The sequence below is a fragment of the Rattus norvegicus genome, chromosome 20 (assembly GCF_021556685.1).
Source record: "Rattus norvegicus strain SHRSP/BbbUtx chromosome 20, alternate assembly SHRSP_T2T, whole genome shotgun sequence".
Taxonomy (NCBI): domain Eukaryota; kingdom Metazoa; phylum Chordata; class Mammalia; order Rodentia; family Muridae; genus Rattus; species Rattus norvegicus.
Window position 1 is genome coordinate 29716733 of NC_141553.1, and position 18162 is coordinate 29734894.

Sequence of the window (18162 nt, forward strand, 5' to 3'; positions counted from 1 at the left end):
TAGCTTAAGACATATATGGGGCATGGTGACCTAAGTTCAAAGAAAGAAGAGAATGAGCCAAAAGCAAAATACGGAGGACATGCTAGCCAAAACTCTTAGATACTGATCAAAGATACCAAGCTGAGGTGAAATAAAGTCTACACCACTGCTTGGTACACATCAGCAGAAACTGATTCCCACGGCAGAGACATGGGTACCCTTGCTTATCTACCATCCACAACAGCAAGAAAATGGAACCAGTCCAGCTGTCCATCCACACACAGAGGGATAAGAGAAACTCATGCATAGAAACGGAATTTTATCAGTCATAAAGAAAACCAAGGTCACAGCATTTGGGGGGGAAATTGACTGAATTAGAAAGTTTCTGTATTAAGTGAACTAATCCAGCCTCAGAAAAATAAACACTATACGGAAAACAACTTCCAAGATTGTTGAGAACACCTGATTGTTTGTGTGTGTGTGTGTGTGTGTGTGTGTGTAAGTATCTTAAATGCAAATGGAACAAATACTCAAAAGACAAAGACAGATTGAATTGCAAAACAATCACATTCTATTTCCAGAATCTCTACCTTAAATATAGTGACACATGGGGCTAGAAAGATGTCTCCCAGTTAAGAGTCTTGGGTTCAATTCCCAGTACCACACAGAGGCTTAATAACCATCTCTAACTACAGTTCCAGGAACTCTTATGGCCTCTGTAGACACCAGGCATGCACACAGTACCTAGACATACAGACACGCAAAACACTCATACACATAAAATAAATAAATAATAGATGGATAAATAAATAAAAAGCGACATATAAAAATGAACAAGAGTTGATTTCCTGGATCCGCAAGGTAAAGGGAAAAAGCTGCCCTTTGACCTCTTCAGCAACACAGAGGCATGCACGGACAGACACCCACACACACTCACATACACATGTATTTACACTGAATAAATAAGTAAAGTTAAATTGGAAGCCAAGGAGGTATTTTTGTTGTCAACCGACTTGAAAAGCGGCAAATGATAAAGCCCTCACAAAATACAATTTACTAAAAATGACACACAAAACACTAACATAGCCCCAGGACTCTAAGAATCGGAAACTACAGTTTATAACCTTCCCATCAAGAAGCCTGAGCCCACAGCTGAACCACTCAGCAGATAAGGAGAACACAGAGCACAAACCTTCCCAGAGTCCCCAGGAAAACAGGAAAAAACAGGAACAGTTCCCGATGGATCAAAAAACAGTAGAATTTGACTATGATCTGATAAGGAAAGTCAGATCACACAAAAGGGAAGTCCAGGAGCACATGTGGGAATAAAATCAAACCCAACCCAGCGAACTGCAGTCATGAAGAACAAAACTGTTTCAGCTGTTGGGTGGTAGAAGCTGCAAAAAGAAAAGTGTGTGTATGTGCATGCACACGTGTGCATACATGTGTGCACAAGATGCATACATGTGTGAATTTGCATATGTGCGTGTGTGCACATATGTATGTTTGTCTGTATATTAGATGTCTCCGTATGTGTGTATGCAAGTATGTATGTGTGTCTATATTAAATGTCTATGTGGATGTGTGTGCAAGTATGTATGTGTGTCTGTGTGTTGGGTGTCTCTGTGTACACGCATGTGTGTATGTGTGTCTGCATTTATTCCAGGAATGAAAGATATGCTAACTTCTGAGTATCCAACATTATAATTCTCTGCATTGCCAGCGGAAAGAAGAAATTGTATATTAGCGTGTCAATATACACAACAATAAGGTTGATAGAATGCTCTACAAGCCAGGTGTGGTGGTGCACATCTCTAATCCCAGAACACAGGAGGCAGAGGCAGATGAATTTCTGTGAGTTCGAGACCATTCTGGTCTACATTCTGAGTTCTAAACCAGCCAGTGAGACCCTGTCTCAAACACAAAGCAAAGGAAAAATTCTTAGCAAAAGAAACAGAAGATGCCACACATGGAAGATACCTTTAACTAATGTTGTATTCAAGAGTGAAGGACTAGGGTTGGGGATTTAGCTCAGTGGTAGAGCGCTTGCCTAGCAAGCGCAAGGCCCTGGTTCAGTCCCCAGCTCCGGGGGGGAAAAAAAAAGAGTGAAGGACTGAAGTTTGCCTGACTGTGGGAACAAAGTAAAGGTGCCTGCTATTGACACTGCCATTCTACAGACCCATTAAAGGGTCCTGTTAAGAGGCAGGAGAAAGGGCTCCCTTTGCTCTTGCAGAAGACGCGGAGTTCAGTTCTCAGTGCTCACACTAGGCAGCCCACAGCCGTCTGGATCCAGCTCCAGAGGACCTGAAACCTTCTAAGGCCTCCGCTTGGCATATGTAAACATACACACACACATAAATACGAAACAGGTCATTGTTTTCAAAGCTCTAGGTGATGCAACTGGGCAACAGAGAGAATTTTTAAAAAAAATCCAAATTCGAAGCAAAGAATTAAAGAGACGATAGCATACACGGGACAGGAGCTGAGCAGAGTGACCTACGAGCTTATGAAAGTCTGGCAGAAGGAAGAAACACATTCAGTGGAGTTGCAGGATACAAAACAGCATATGAGAAATTAGCTGCATTTCTAAGAGAGACAATAATAAGTAGAAAAGGCAATCCCATTCACGGTAGCACCAAAAAGGAGGAGACACTTAGAAGTCTAACTTGGACAAATATGGACACCAACAGCTGTAAAAACACCTTCGGGAAGAGACTAACCTAAGAGGATAAAAAGTATAAAGCTATCCCACGCTCATCCCAAGAGCTCAGTGCTGTCTGGATCCTGTCAATATTCCCTAAAACAATCCTCAGATTGTATGTGGTGCTGTCAAAACCCCAATGGGGAGTGGACATGGTAGCCTATATCTGTAATCCCCATAGACAGGAGGCTGAGGCAGGAGGACCATGCAAGGTGAGCTTTGGCTACATAGTGAGACCGTACTGCAAAGAAAAATCCCAGTGGCACCATTCGCAGAAGTTGAAAAATCCACCACAAGATTTTAGGCAAAATCTCAAAGCATCCCCTAAATATAGTTAAAACCATCCTTCCCAACTTTAAAATGGACTATAAAACTACGGTAATCAAAGCATATGGTACTGACAGAAGGAAAGACACACACGGACTAATGGAATAGAATGTAGTCCCAAATCAAACCATCACACAGGGGGAGTTGGTTTTATGAAAGGTACCAAGAGAGGAGAAAGGACTGATGGGACAGGGAAAACTGACCACACGCAGAAGAGTCAAGCTAACTCCTACCTTACCCTGCGTGCAAAACTGAACCCAAAATGGAACAGAAACAAACTTATTAGGGTACTTGAGAGGAACAGAATGGAGATAGATAGATGGATGGATGGACGGACAGATGGATGGACAAACTGACTGACTGCTGTCTGGCTTACAGCCTGTGACCCAATAATGGCTGTCTACCAACAAAAGGTCCAAGTTCCAGTAGCTGTTCAGTCCATGAGGCTGGGTGTCTCAGCTGGTCTTCAGTATTTGCCAAAGTAAGTTCTCATGCCAGTGAAGGAATGGACCCGCCATCAAAGGCAAAAGCAAGCAGGCAGAGAGCCAGTGCTCATTCCTTCTATGTCCTTTGTATAGGCTGCCACCAGAAGGTGTGGCCCAGATTAAAGATGGATCTTCCTACCTCAAAATATCTGGATGAAAGGTGTATCTTCCCACCTCAAAAAAAAATCTAGATTAGAAGTGGGCCTTCCCGGCTCATTCCTGATGGCTGCGGTGTCAAATATATCCCCAGTCGTGGTCCTCTGGACAAGTGGAGAGCCCTGCATTCCTGAAGGCTTCCACAGTGCTCTCCTATACCCTATCAAATCATGTTCAATAATAAATCTCACATCAAATCTGAAAAAAAAAAGAAGTGGGCCTTCCCACTTCAAATTATTTAGTTAAGAAGATAATTTCTCACAGGTATACCCAGCTGGTTGGGTTTTAGTCAACTCCAGATGTAATTAAGTTGCCAGCCAAGAGTAGGCATCGAAAGAACCAAATCTCTAAACTTCCTGAAAGGACGCGTGAGAAATCCTCATGACATTGGATACAGTAGCAACTTCTTGGCTATGACACTAAAGCCCAGACAATGATAGAGCAAGAAAGATATTTTTTTTGAAACAAAACTTCCCTGTGTAGCCCTGACTGTCCTGGAAATTTGCTCTGTAGACCAGGTTGGCCTCAAACTCAGAGATCTCCCTGCCTCTGCCTCCCAAACACTGTGATTAAAGGCATGTGCCACCACTGCCCAGAAAGAAAGATATTTAGACTTTATTGGACTAAAAATCTCTATGCATCAAAGGAACCTCTCCACAGAGGGAAAGGGAACTCTCAAAACAAGGAAATGTTCTTAACTCATCTATCTGCTAAGAGATTAAGTGCCTGAATTCAAAAAGATTCTACAGCAAACGACTCAACTCAAAACTGGACGGAAAGCACCAACGGTCAGTTCCCACAAAGGGAGGCACAACATGGTTCACAATGAGGGGATGCCAATCAAAGCCCAGGGCAGCATCAGTGGAATATGCCTCCCACCAAAAACTGCAGAGTGAATGTTGATAAGATTATTAAGGAGCATTGCTTGAGGGAGGGAGGTAAGAAAGGGTCCAACTTCTGTGGGAAACGGATGCTGGGACCTCAAAAAGCCCAACAGAATTGCCAAAGTATTTGTAATTCCACTCCTACGTGTATACTGAGATCGGGGACCCAAATAATATGCACACACCAATGCTCACAGCAGCGTTTGCAGAGGTCGGAGACCATCTAAACACCCAGCCATGACTGAACAGGAAACAACACAGTGAGTCCTCACTAGAATGTTATTTGACCATAAGGAGGAATTGTGTTCAGAACTTAGAAACCTCGAGTCAGTGAAGAAAACCAAACACACAAGACGCAGTAGTAATCCAGTTCATGGCAACAAGAAGTAAGGTGGATGTTACCAGGAGTAGAAGAGGGAAGAAATGGGGACTTAGTTGGGAATAGGAGCGGAGCTTCTGTTTGGCACAGTGAGACAGTTGTGGAGATGAGAACCACAGAGCTCCCCAGCCACAAATGTACTCACCACCGCTGAGCTGTAACCCTTAACACTATTTAGGTCACACTATTTCCAAGATTTTGTTTTTAATTATGTGAGTCTGTGTATGTGTATACACACATAAATACAGTACCCAAGGCGTCTGGCAGCAGGAGTCAGATCCCCTGGAACTGAAGATACAGGCGTCGTGACCTCCTGACTGATCTGGGAACCAAACTCAGGTCCTCTGCAAGAGCAGCAAGTGCTCTTAACTTAGCTGAGAGCTAAGTGGCAGCTTTTATGTTATATGCATTTTACCATAACTGGGGAGAGGGAATTAGAAGAAAATCTTAATTTTATATTAACTGGCATCAACCAAAAAGCCACAGTAAACACCACAGTAGCAAACAGTTACGGCTTTGTCCTTGGTGTTGGATGTGAATTGAAAAAAGTCTCTCTACCACTGCCATCCAGTCCAAGGCTGAAAGCCTTTGCCATCGCAATAAGACAAGAAAAGCCTCCAAAAGCATGATATAAAAATCTTATTTCTGCAGAAAACACGGTCGTGTGTCCTAAATGGTTTTTTAAAGTCTGTAGATAAACTTGTTAGAATTAGTAAAGAAAATTGACATCGTTTTTAAGATATGGGCCAATATTTTGTAATCAGTCATTCTTCTATGGCATATAGGTGGTTGAATATGAGAAAATATCACTTATAATTTTACTTAAAGACAGAGAACACATAGAAATAAGCCTTATAAAAGAAAATGCTACAGACTCCTAGATGCATTCCTGAAAGAAATGTATTAAGACATGGCTAAATGGCGAGGTGCATCTTGTTAATGGATTGGAAAACTCAATATTGCAAAGACGTCGATTTTCCTCGATGCAGTTGCAATCAGAATCTCAGCGGGGCTTTTGGGGAATGTTCAAAAGCTGCTTCTAATAGTTATATGGAAGCGCACAGAGCCAAAACTAAAAAAGTCTTAAAGGGAAATGAAACTGAAGGAACCAGAGTCTCAGGTACAAGTCGGTGTCTAGAGAGCTGTCAAAGCCAAGGCATGAGTTTGCATCAGGTCCAGGACAGTGACGCACTAAGAACTGCACATGCACGTGTCTGTGCCAGAAGACACACGTGTGCATGTGTATACACGCACACACACACATGCACACATGCACATATGCACACACACAGTCACCCGCACACACACATGCACACATGCACACATGCACACACACACATGCACACACGCACATTCACACGGATTCTTTTCGTGTGTGTGATAACTCAGTTTCAAATCGTTGGGCATCCGCACTGGAATGGTCCAATTATACTGAGGTCATATTGCAGAGAAACAGAAGTAGGCTGAGACAAGCAAAAGCAATGTCACCGGCAAGCAGAGTGCATTAGCACGCCAGAGCCAGCACGCTGCGTGCTTACCTAAGTTTGAAGACACAGTGGGCAGTGGCTATGTGGGAGAGCTTGCCCTGGGTCCAAATCCAGCACCATCAAGACGAAGTCAGAATAAACGTGGCATTAGGAGTCAGAATGGGTGTGGCCTTGGAGGGATGGTGGGGAAATGACCTTCAGGGATGGGGATTTTCGGTCTGAGTGGTGCTGATGAGGAATTGGTTGCTTTGTGGAGCTCAGAGCACCGCTTTTCTGCACAGTACACATCAGTTAAGAAGCTGAGCAAGTCCTGGTTTGCTTGGTACCAACGCCGATACTCAATCACAGACATGCCCTGTCTTCCCTCTGGCCACTCACCAAATGAATTATTGAGCTTTCCTTGGTTTGGGCAAAAGGAAGAGGCCTCCCTCTTCAGAACAATGCGTGAAGACTTTCTCATGGGTAAGAGAACCCAGGAGCCCGAGGCAGCAGGCAAACGTGTGACACCATAGAGCCCAGTATCGTGATAATAAAAGTAGCACGTGTTCAATGCTCTCTGTGGGGCATGCACTCTTTCTAAGCATCTTTTATTTTGACATAATTTTATCCTCCCAGTAATTCTCTGAATTGGGTGCTGGTATTAGCACTTAGCAAGCTTGCCTGGTAGCTCACAGTGGATAAGCAAGGACCAAATTTAGGGAGGCTGGCTTCTAAATCGACACAATCACCTTGTTTAGAAGGGCATGCAGATAAAACCGGGTACACGATGCCTGTTCATACTCACCCAAGCCACGCAGTGGCTGTCTCCCCCAAGCAAAACACTGGAGCTGTCCCATCCCTTAAAGGCCTGGTTCCCAGATAAGAGGCCATAAGGCAGGCCCTAGTCGATGGGGCTTTGTCCTAAACCTAGCGATGTAGGTTGAGATGCTATGGAGGTGTGGAGAGAGGTCCCTTGCTCAATCTGGGGATGAGGGTATCAGAGCTTCCCCAGGTTCAGGCCCTGCTACTGACAGAACTGATAACAGAAGCAAAATGGATTCCAGAGCACCTGGTCCAACCCCAGGCACTGCCTGAGAGTCTAATGCTCTCCACCCAGGCCATTTCAGCAAAAGAAAACCTAGACCAAGGTGCACACACACACACACACACACACACACACACACACACACACACACTTTGGTATACAGGCAAGCACAGGGCCAATGCCAGAGAAGAAGAATTTGGAAAAGCTAACACTCTTGGAATAGGGGTGTTTGTCCTGCCTTCCCCAAGATCTCTGCCTTGCCTCTGACACCCTGGCCCTGTATGGTGGCTCCCCTGGAAGCTGTGAAGCACGCAGGTGCAACCAGGTCACCTAGATAACAACCTTCCCTCCCGCTGTATTATTCATGGGCTCCCTTCTTCCGGCCAAGCTCCAGTTTCCAATAGCCCTCAGGCAATGCAGACCTGGCTTGGCAGGTCAGCCATGCTGGTCTAGCTTGTAGCACCGGGCCTTCACACCTCACACCCTGCCCTCCCTTCCTATAACAGCTTCCTGGACACTTCAGGTGAGGTGGTAGCTTTGGGGCCAAGGGAGAAGGGCAAAAGTGGGCACTTTTAGCTGAGTCAGACACAGGACGCTAAAAAAGAACTATGTCCTACGTACATGCAAAGAGAGAAGCAGAGAGAGCTGTCCCCAAAACAGGATTCCAAATAAGTTCCAAGGCCTGGACAGTAGTGTGTCTATTTCTGTCACTTTTGTTGTTTGTTTGTTTGTTTGTTTGTTTGTTTGTTTTTGAAACAGACCCTTTCCTATAACCCTGGCTGGCCCTGAACTTGCTATTCTGTGCTGTGATTATAGGTGTAAACCAGCACGTCTGGCCCGTCCCTGTTTTGAGTGTGCATGTAGTTTCCTTCAAACACGTGGTGCTTAATAAATAAATATTGGCTGCCACAGATTCCTTTTGGGGAAAATGGTTGTCAAAACGACTGAGGACATAAAGGGTCGCAGCCATTGGGAAGACACTGTTCTTTGGGTTGGGAGGTGGCCGTGCTGTGACAGCTGATTGCATTATTGCTCACGTCACTGAATTGGTGGAATCAATAAAAATGACAGATCGACCTAGCAGGGGTTGCACAAGTCACCATTGGTTCTGTCATGCCCTGCTGTGTGTCTTGTGAGAGTCTTGGTCTCCAGATCAAGAGGGTTAGCCGCTTGCAGGCTTTAGGGTTTGGTTTGGTTTCTTCCAGCTTAACAGATGAGAAGTGGGGGTCCTAAGATGTAAGTTCCAGGGGTTCAGCAGCAGGCCCGACACTAATATCTCAGCATGTCTGGGGGAGAGGGGCATGCTCACCTTACCACCACTGGCTCCAAGTCACTATGCATGTGCCCACACCATCAAGCCACCCACCAGGCTTCTGCAGCACCCTGACTGGCCTGGGGACATCTGTGGACGAACCAGCATAGCCTTGAGTACTGAGGGAGCCCCCAGCCAGCCTGCCCCACAGCGGGGACCAGGTTGGAGTGAGGATACTGACCCCCAGGAGCTCCTGCTCAAACCCTCAATAAACAGATAGCTCTGGGGTGACACGAGGAGGTGACCCTGCCTGTGGCCTCTGAGAGGCAGAGACGGCCACCTGACTCATCCCTCAGACTGTCTGAGCCACCGCCCCTCTTGGCTCACTTAAATTTTCAGCAGATACTAGACATTTAAATATCCCATCTCAGCTTGATGGCAGGAAAGAGGGGTGATCCAGACACCCCCTGTGCAGCCCTCTGTGGCCCCAGGACGGGTCTTTTCTCTGTTCTTATCTGCTCCCACCTACTTGGATAGGGCCTTCACTCTGCCCTCAATAGTGTGAATGACTAAAAAGTTTCAGAGCCTTGGTTCAAATCTGCCTCTGTACCTGCTAGCTGTGTGACTCTGGACAAAGTGCACAACCTCTCTGTGCATCCCTTCTCCCATCGTGGAAAATAGATAGCACCGTAGGTCTTCTGCCCTGGGGTTGTTAAAAGGTGCAAGCGAGGCTAAGTTTTAGGCCTGGCACACAGTAAGTGCCTAATAAATGTTTCTTCTCATTAGCACCAGCTCAAACACCCTAGAAGTCCATGTCACAGGTCACAAACTGGCCACTCATAGGCCTTTGATATTTGTTCCCCTAGAGTAGGAACCACAGAAACACAAGGGGCTAGGACTGCAGATGCCACCCAGCCTGGACTCATTAAACATCTGCCAAGTGAATAAATGGCCCTGTGGTGTTTAGAATACTTTAACTATGTGGCAACACTTGCAATGGGGAAGCTTTATTATTTTTGTAAAACTTTGGTTTTGGTTTTGGTTTTGATCCTCTGGAAGAATGTAAGAGTCCCAGCGCCTAAGAGATGCTCTGCCAGCTGCTTGGCAACAGAGGCCAGGGCAGCAGTGGTGCTCCTTTTGGGCAAGGTGAGCTTGTGAGATGCCCTACACCTGCCCAGCATCCTGGATCCCCTGAAGGCCATCCCCTTAGGCCAGTGCTGAACATACAAGAAGCACAGACAGGGAGAGTTGCCTTTTACCAGGTCCTGTGCATCTGCACACAATGGCTTCTCTAGAACCCCAAGTCTTACTCCAGCCCCAGGTCCAGGAAAAAAAGGAGAGAGGGCCCTTTGTTCTGCTAAGTCCCCACTCCCCAAGTCACCTCAGTACTCAAGCCATGACATACCATACCTCTGCCTGAGGGGACAGGTCCCCCGACCCCAATGCTCCAAGCAATACCCTGCTTGGGAAACTCGTCTTAGCTTGCTCTCTACTGCGGTGACGAACACCACGATCAAAAGCAACTTGGGGAGGAGCGGTTTATTCCATTTTGCAGCCTGTAGTCCACCCTTAAGGGAAGTCAGGGCAGGAACTAAAACCCAGAGGCCACGGACGAGTGCTGCTTTCTTGGCTTGCTGAAGAGTCCCAGGGACAGGATGCCACTAGAAAGCTAGCACCCAAGCTTCCATGCGAGATGTGCTGTCAATGCCATTCGCAGACGTCCCATGAAGAGAGAGTATCACAAGGTTGACACGGCGATTATATGTTGAAAGGGTAGCATCTGGGGATTGTGTGGCTAGCAAAATTGCCAGGGATTTTGGTTTGTTTGTTTGGTTGGTTTGGTTTGGTTTTGGTGTGTGTGTGTGAGAGAGAGAGAGAGACAGAGACAGAGACAGAGAGAGGGAGGATCTTAAGTATCTCAGACTGGCTTTGAGAGGCTGAAGATGTTCTTGAACTTGGGATCTCCCTGCCTCTCCCTCCCTGGTGCTGAGATTGCAGGTGGGAGCCACCATGCCTGGCTGATGTGGCTCTGGGCGTAGAGCCCTACACTCTATCCACTGAGGCACATCCTCTTTCAATTTTGTTAGAGCGGTTAGTAGACAGTGGTACCTGAGAGTGTCCTGGGCTACTTTTCTGTCAGGCAAGGATGCTGTGGGTGCTCAGTTAGGACCTCTTATGTGATAAGGGCTGGTACGTGCTTGGAATGAGAGGGCTGAGTGGGTGCCTCCCAACCATGGGTGTGGGGACCTGCAGAACCCCAGAGGACAGTCTGGAAGCGGCCTTCTAGATACACTCCCCAACTGCGTCTGTCACTAAGACACAGCCCCGACTCCACAGCAGGGCACAGGGGTCTCAGAGTCTTGCACTGGACTCTCTGAAAATGGTCTCAGAGTTCTCCTGAGCACTGTAAATTGGGGAGGCCCAAGTTCCCAGGATCGGGGCACCCTGGGGGGGGGGGGGTCCAGATGAAGACATAGGCAGGCCTGGGGCTGGATGGATATGCGCACACACACACACACACACACACACACACACACACACACACACACCGCAGGCAAAGAAGAGAAAAAAGTAGATAAGCTAAAAAATGCCATTAGACTTGGGCCGTGCCCAGGGAAAGACAGGGCCTTCTGAGAGGCAAGGCAAAGCCCACATCCCTGGCAATACAGGTCGAGCCAGGTCCCAGCTTACCCACCCACCCCACCCCCGCCTTTGTTTCTCCCCTCCCCTCTCCTCCCCTCCTCCCTCCTTCTGTCTCTCTCTCTCTCTCTCTCTCTCTCTCTCTCTCTCTCCCCCCCCCTCCCTCTTGCTCTAGCTCTCGCTCTAGCTCTGTCTATCTTTCATTAGCTCCCAAATCACAGTGTTCTTTCAGAAACAGACAATCAAGGTGGTGCATGTGCAGGCCCTTGTCGCAAATGGCATCTCAGGTCCTCTCCAAATGGAAGATGGCCTTTAAGGAGGAAGGAAGTCGGGTTAACAGTCAGCCCCGGGAGCTAGGGAACAGGGGGGAGTAGCAGCAAGGGGTAAAGACTGAGATACCCCCAGTCTCCCAAAATGGTGTGTGCGAAGCTTTGGGATCTGTGATGAACAACCCACTAGGAGGATTAGATGCTCAAGGCCAGCCTGGGCTACATAGTTTCAGAGCAGCCTAGGTGGGGACTGGGGTCAGGGACAACTCTCAGTTTCTACCCATTATCCTCAGCTACTCACATAGACACAATGTTACCAGTCCTAATCAGATGGCCAAAGGTCTAGACTGTATTGTGAAACTGCCGGATCTAATTTTAGGAGGGTAAGTCCAAGTAAAAACCTACACACACACACACACACACACACACACACACACACACACACATCCACAGGCACAACTCAATTCATGAGCTCCTCAGGTCATCAAGCTATAGAAGTCAAGGGCCAGCTCACCTCTATGACGGTGTCTCACCCAAGGTCAAGTCACATCAAAGAGCCTTAAAAAAAAAAAAAAAAAAAACCCTGATTTTCCCATGTACAGCAGAGGCCAGGCTTCTCATAGTTTGCACTGTGTTGATTCTCACGGCAAGTCTACAGACAGCTGGCAATTATTCCCATTTTACAGATGAGAAAGCCAAGGCCTGAGCAAGTTGAGTGCCATCCCAGGCCCTTCAGACCCCAGGGACACAGGGTTGTCTCTGCTTACTCTCTAAAACTCACGCAGGTGGTACAGTATTCTCATTGCCTTCCCAGCCCACACTTGAGCGAGGTTCCGAATACACACAAATACGAGCCAGCTGAGCAGTACAGCCCAAGACCACATAGCTCTTATCAAGTGAGCAAGACAGAGTCCAGGAGCAAAACCCTGAGGCCCACCCATAAGGCAGCATGTGAGGAGGAGCAGCAGTGCCCACCCCGCTCCACAGGGTTGAGCCAGATCAGATTCCATAGTGAAAGCCTAGAAGCTGGCTCCCAGTGGCTACTTCTTAAATACGCCAGTCTCTCTGCTGACACTGGGGGCGGGGGGAGGAGGAGGGGGAGGGTATTGGGGCAGAAGTACGCATAATTTTCTGTCCAGTGGGACTCCCATAAAGCTGTTCACATAGCAAACACAAATGAAGACGGTCCACCAACATTCTCACAGTCTCTGAATTTTCCTTTTTGTGCACACGCACACACACGCACACACACACTCTTCATCACTGCTGCAGACTTTCTGGCCAAGTTCTAGAAATTGCCGGTTCCTAAGGTGCATCTGGGGTCATGATGTTCCTGGTAAGCCGTTACTCTGATGCCCTTATACAGTTGTCTCTTGTCTGGAAGTTCTTTTCTCGTTTTCTTTTGAGACAAAGTATCCTGTAGCCCAGCTGACTTTAAACTGCTACATAGTGGAGGACAAACTTGAACTCCTGATTCTCTTGCCTTTACCTCCTGAGGGCTGGGCTTACGGGTAGGCACCACCACACTTTCTACAGTGCTAGGGATCAAACCGAGAGTCTCCTGCACGCTAGGCAGGCACTCTACCTAGTGGGCTCCATCCTCAGCTAGCTGCTCTCTTTTGAAGATCCCCGTGCTCTTAGACCCCATCTCTCCCTATTGTCTCATATTTGTTTTTGCTTTATTTGTTTTTTAAGCGTATTCTTAAATGTTTATACATTTATTTAGTGTGCGTGTGTGTTCACACTTGTGCACGCAGACAGCACCTTTCATGTGTGGGTCTCTCCTTCCACCTTGTGGGTTCCAGCACAGTTGACAGCAAGCACCTTTAATCCTCAGAGCCATCCCGCCAGCCTCCTGGTTTTGTTTGTTTGTTTTGCTTTGCTTGAAACAGGAATTCTCTATGCCCGCAGCCCACTCTGGCCTCAAACTTGCAATCTTCATGCCTCAGCCTCACAAGAACTGGGATTGCAGGCATCTGTAACACCAAGCCCAGCCTCCCACACTGCTCTTACCTGCGTCATAGACCTTTGAAGCATGAGAACTGGTGATCTCAGCATGAAAAGCATGGGCCCAGACCCTGTAGATGGAGAACACTAGTCACCCATCCCAAAAATAGCTAACATGAACAGTCAAATCCAGCTGTGGGCACAGCAAACCCTAAAGGCGAGAGAAGGCTTACGGACAGTCAGTTAAGCCAGTGCACAGTGTCTGCCTACCACACCACTGGCCATTCAGCACCTGAGCGGTAACCATGGGAGGCAGCAGGGCACAGAGGGAAGACAAAGCCTAGACTGTCACCAAGAGTCATGGAGACCAGTGGGAAGCCCCAGGGAAAGATGGCAAGAGAGGAGGGAAGGATGAAGAAACAGAGGAAAGAGAGGTGGGGGAGGGAGAACGGAGACAAATGGAGGAGGAGGAGGAGGAGGAGGAGGAGGAGGAGGAGGAGGAGGAGGAGGAGGAAGAGGAGGAGGAGGAGGAGGAGGCCTGGAGAGGCAGCCACCACACCAAGCCAGGAAGGCTTCCCAAGTAGGAGGCCCCTACAGTGTCGGAATCACCCATGTAACCTGCTGAAGCAGGGCCTCAGTTACTGGAGACCAAATGTTCCCATTCCTGAATTGTTCCATCCCCTGAGGTCCACCTTGACCTTGCTCAGCTTCTAAAGGACAAATAGGGTTGACCTAGCACCAAGAGGAACCCAGATTACAAGAGGGTTTTTTGTTTCCAAAAGAAAAAAAGGCTTAAAAACACCTATAATGGAATAGGAAATAAACCAGTTCGAAGGTTCGAAAGCAACTGAGTTCATTTATAAAACTACCTTTACACACAAGAACGTGGAATCTCTGGAGATGGATGAGGACTCCCCAGCACCGCATCACCAGGAATCCTCCTGCTCTGTGAGGCCTATGACCGTGCCAGATGGTGACTTCCCAGCCTCCCTACCCAATAGCAGAGCTGCAGTCATCCTGACAGAGACCAGTGTGGCAAAGACGGGCTGGGATGCATATGGTGACTTTCACCTGAGACACCATTGTCCTGGCCTGGCCTTTGACCCCAGCTTCGGCCAGCTTTGAGGTCACAGGCTCAAAAGCGTCCGCTGCTACGCCTACCCCCAGCCTCCCAGCTTGGTGCTAGGGACTCCCCCTGGGGCAGTAGAAGTGGGATGTCAAAGGCTGCTGGACCCAGAGTCTGCATCCTTCCCTCCCTATGCTTCCCGCAGCAGGCTCTAAAGCAGCCCCTTCTCTCTGGCCATGCACTGCGAAGCTTTCCCAGTGGGCCAGTTGAGACTGGAGACAGTCGCTCAGATCCGCCTGCCTAAGGACAGCATCCACCCATCCCAGAACCTTGGAGGTGGAGCCCTTGCGTTCAGTTTCCAGAAATCTGCCCACCTCCTCCTGGTCACAGAAAACATAACAATATATTACGCTACACAGAAAGCCAGACTGCCCTCTACACCTGTTCAAAGCTGGCCAAACACAGACACTCTTGTGGCATCGAAAGGCACAGCCTCAGGAGCTGCCCAACCCTTCACCCACATTTTATTCCCATGTCCTGGAAGGTTCTGTGTACCACAGCACAAACTTAGCGGCCTGCCAACTAAGGGGAATCTTAGGGGATACAAGGCCTTGATCTGTTGGAGGTCGGGCTGGGGTGTGGAGGATCTGCATTTCGAAAGGGCCCCCCCACACACACACACACACACACTCCCAATGCAGATTCTGCACCACAGGCCACCCTTGGGTTCCAAGATTCCCCTAGGCCTTCACCTCCTAGGTGAGGCGTTTTGAATCTGCATACACTTTGGCAAAGTAGCCTTTGTAATACTGAATTGGAAGAAATGAAGCGCATCCAGTGGAATGAGAGGCAAGGTGGCTTGTGGGGAAGAGAAGCTAACGGAGAGAGAACCTCAACTCTCTGTGGCCATTTATTGAGCAGCTGTGAGGGGCCCAACTGACAGAGCTGGGGAAAAGCGGGGAAGGACGTGACTATGGGGTTGCAGCTAGGGCCAGGATACCACCCTCAAATGCTCACCTCCAGCGCCTGGGTAAAACCTCTGTTCACACCAGTGGCTTAGTAGTGCCTGTGCAGACACCTCGTGCTCTCCACCAGACAAGCCTCTGTCCCTATGGCCAAGGTGCCCCTTGCCCACCCCTCTTTGGCAGTGACATCTGGTCCTATCACCCCCATAGGTGCTGGCCGCATTGCGCCTACCCCTGCACCAGGAGCCAAGCGTTCGTTCCTTCCAGCAGCTTCTGCCACAGTGGGCTGACTCATCACCACCTCGCACCTGGCCCCAACCATGCTCCACAAGCCCACCCCCACTCACAGCATGATTCTTCTCAGGGCAAGAATCTGGCTCATGCAGGCCCACAAATAATCCTCACACCCCATCAGGTTATTTCAAAACCCAGATTGGGGCAGCAGGCGTTTGCTAAGGGGCTGGATGAGGGGATAAGGGCCAAGGTCTGTTCTGGATGAGAGGACCAAGTGTGCAGAATGGGCGTGTCCGCTTTCCGAGGCGCGTGGGCGTGTTACTACTCCTACAAAGCTAATTTCTAACCAAGGTGTGACCATGCCAGGGCCGAGGAGGGGTGGGAGGGAGTGCGGGGTCGCAGTGGCCAAGGGCATAGGATCTCCGCTTGCCTATCGGAGGCAGTGGTTCTCTGTGCTCGCTCCTGGCAAGAAGGAATGAAGGCCCAGCGGATGGCTGGCCACCACCCTAGAATGCGCGGGATCTGCACCCAACCCAGCCTGACCTGCGAGGACAACAGGGGTAGTGTTCTCAGGGCTGGCTTTGGGGATGAGTAGACATTACCGAAGGCCGGCCAGCGGCGGGGCACGGAAAGCGAAGCGCGAGAGGCACGCGGCTCCCAACGCTGCTAGGGACGCTTCTACCCAGAGCTGCCACTACTGGGAAGGTGGCAGAAGTCCCTAGGGTCGTCTGTGGGCCTGGGAAGGTGAGGAGGGAGAACTACGTGTCTTCAGGTTCTACCAGCGCCGCTGCCCACCCTGCGGTGGAGGTGCCACACCCCACCTCCCTGTTCCAAATAGGGACCCTGACCTCAGAGGGGACAGGATGGTTCCCAACACCTTCTCTCACCCTAGCTAGACTCAGACCCTCTCGGCTACGCGAAGAGCGAAGCCTGCGAATGTCGCGGTCCCGAAACGGGGCTCCGGGTGGCGCGCGTCTTGCGAAGGCCAACACACACAAGGAACTGGAGTTCCCGGGAATTAAAGTTGCCGCGCGTCCAGCCGCGGGCTGAAACGGGACGCGGGACAGAGGGGAGACCCGGGCGCTCGCTGCGCGACGATCGCTCCGGGAACAAGTGGCTTTGCCAGCTGAGGTCGCGGCCCCTCGGCTCTAACTTTGGTGGCACGCAGCGGGCGATAAGCTTGGGAGAAGGCAAGGGGATCGGGGAGAGAAGGGCGGCGCGGGGCTCCCGGTACCGTGTGCGCAGGTGGAGCAGCGTTGCGCCGCGCCTCGGGATCTGCTCGCAACCGACTCTGCCCCCACGGGCCACCTACTCCAGTCTTGGCCACCGCCGCTTCTCGTCGCCGGCGCGAAGGTCTCTCTGGGAGCCACTCGGGCGGCCCGATCCCCGCGAGCTGCTCGCTGGCTGCAACTTCAGACGCGCAGCCAGATCAGAAAAGGCTTGCCCCGTGTGGGGCACACGGGGAGTCCGGACTAGCGTGCTCCATCCCCGGGGCCCGCTCTCTGTTGCGCAGCTCAGCGCTCGGCTGCTGTGGGACGTGTTCCCTGGCCGTGCATCGTGTCTTGCTCCGAGCCGCAGCCGCCGCACAAGTCCGCGATCAACTTTCCCTCGCTCCTCCGCCCCGCGCGGCCCCGCGCCAGTCCCCGCCTCCTGACGCGCCGCGCTCCCCTCGCCGCGCCCGAGCTCCGCCCGCCCGCGCCCGCGCGCCTCACCCTGAGCCCCGGACCCCGAGCCCCGTCGCAAACGAGACAGCGTCCCTGACCCCAGCAGGGCGCCCAGATGAGAAGGTGCCCGCGCCGGCCGCAGATGCCATGGCATTGGCTGCTATGGCAGAATCCCCCCAAGCGGCTGGAGGGAGACCGCAAAAAAAAAAAAAAAAAACGAGCCTTGGGAGCGTGCCCGAGCCATGCCTGATCTAGCAAAGGGCTGGGACCCAACCACAGCCTCCCGCCTGCTCAGAGCCGAGGCCTGAGGCTGCGACGCTCTCGGGAAGGCGCACCGCCTAGGTGAGGCCGCGCCATCTGTTGTCTTTAAGCGCCCCCTTTCTGCTCCCGGAGTCGCTGAAAGGTTCCTCCGGTCTTCGGTGCTACTTACTGGCTACCGCTACCACCATTTGCCTTCACTTGCCTCAAGTCTGTGGGCCCACCTGCGTCCTTCCGACTCTGCAACCCACACTGCCTCTGATTCTAGAAACTAGTGGCCCTGAGTCAGAGACACCCTGGAAGTCTCCAGGCGCCTACACCCATGGGATACCCCTTTGTAGCAACCCTGATTGAAGGAAGATTCCTCCACCTTCTTGCAAGCCTAGCAGACAGCCTTCGAAGCTGTTGGGTAACAGGATCGACAGGGGACACCAGGCGACTTTAC

The 18162-nt window shown here is 50.1% G+C and overlaps 1 protein-coding gene across 2 annotated transcripts in view; it reads right to left on the bottom strand.

The window, feature by feature from the left end:
* The window catches only part of Cdh23 (cadherin-related 23), a 382621-nt gene extending 365239 nt beyond the window's left edge, over positions 1 to 17382 (bottom strand). The window contains exon 1 of one of the 2 annotated variants that reach the window (XM_087596750.1): positions 17030 to 17382. The gene's annotated coding sequence lies outside the window, so the exon portion shown is untranslated. 2 annotated transcript variants of the gene reach the window in all.
* Between the last annotated feature and the right edge of the window lie 780 nt (positions 17383 to 18162).